Source organism: Rhagoletis zephyria, unplaced genomic scaffold, assembly GCF_001687245.7.
Source record: "Rhagoletis zephyria isolate East Lansing unplaced genomic scaffold, Rhagoletis_zephyria_1.1 Rzeph_scaffold_03727, whole genome shotgun sequence".
In the NCBI taxonomy this organism is placed as follows: domain Eukaryota; kingdom Metazoa; phylum Arthropoda; class Insecta; order Diptera; family Tephritidae; genus Rhagoletis; species Rhagoletis zephyria.
The window spans coordinates 58,064-59,002 of NW_016160810.1; the positions used below are offsets into that span (position 1 = coordinate 58,064).

The window sequence follows — 939 nt, forward strand, 5'->3', positions numbered from 1 at the left end:
ATTTCTCAGAAATTTGACAACAAAACAAAACAAAACGAGTATTTCATTTGCTAATTTTTCGCTATTTATATTGTTTAATGTAAATTTATGTCTTTTTAGGATATGTTGAGCCAACAAAGAAGACGCAGTTGGAAAATGGAGTAATTAGTAATGAAGTAGCAGGCATATTTTGAAAATTATGCCGATAAGCAGGATGGAATTTGGAAAAGTAAGTGCCTGGTTGCAGCATATCTATGCATCAAAAAGTATTTAATTAAATTGTTTATAGAAATGTTATAAATCGATTGGCTCATTTAGGATGTGCTCCAAACATTTGGCGAACTTTTTTTCGCCTTTTCAACGTGCTAAGTAACAAGTTAAGATGACTGCCATCATGGGCCGGTAAGAAACCGCAAGCAAAGGGCAGACAACCTTCCAGGAAGCTGCCTCCTGTCCCCGAGCCGAAGCTGCAGTTCAGCAAGAGCAGGTCAGCAAATTGCTACCCTGATCAAACGTAAACTAAAGCGCTCTGCTGTGATTGCACTCCGTAAATGTGAAAACTTGGTGCATGCTGAGAAATATCAAACANAAACAAAGGGCAGACAACATCCTGTCCCCGAGTCGAAGCTGCAGTTCAGCAAGAGCAGGTCAGCAAATTGCTACCCTGATCAAACGTAAACTAAAGCGCTCTGCTGTGATTGCACTCCGTAAATGTGAAAACTTGGTGCATGCTGAGAAATATCAAACAAGAAAACTCCGTGATGGACGCCGTGAGATAGAGTTGCGCTGTGTGGCAAAGAAATGCGGCCAATTCTACGGGCCTAAAAAATACAAATTGGCTTTTGTGATCCGTATCCGCGGTATCAACAAGGTTGCACAAAAAGTGCGTAAAGTTTTACAGTTCCGTCTTCGCCACATTAAAACGTTGTGTTCATCAAATTGAGCAAGGCAACCATTAAT

At 40.5% G+C, this 939-nt stretch overlaps 1 long non-coding RNA gene across 1 annotated transcript; it reads left to right on the forward strand.

Moving 5' to 3' along the window:
• The first annotated feature begins 277 nt into the window (after positions 1-277).
• On the forward strand, positions 278-725 carry LOC108369531 (uncharacterized). Its single transcript, XR_001848530.1, has 2 exons — positions 278-466; positions 627-725. It is a non-coding gene; the product is annotated as an uncharacterized LOC108369531 (long non-coding RNA).
• Positions 726-939: the final 214 nt, after the last annotated feature.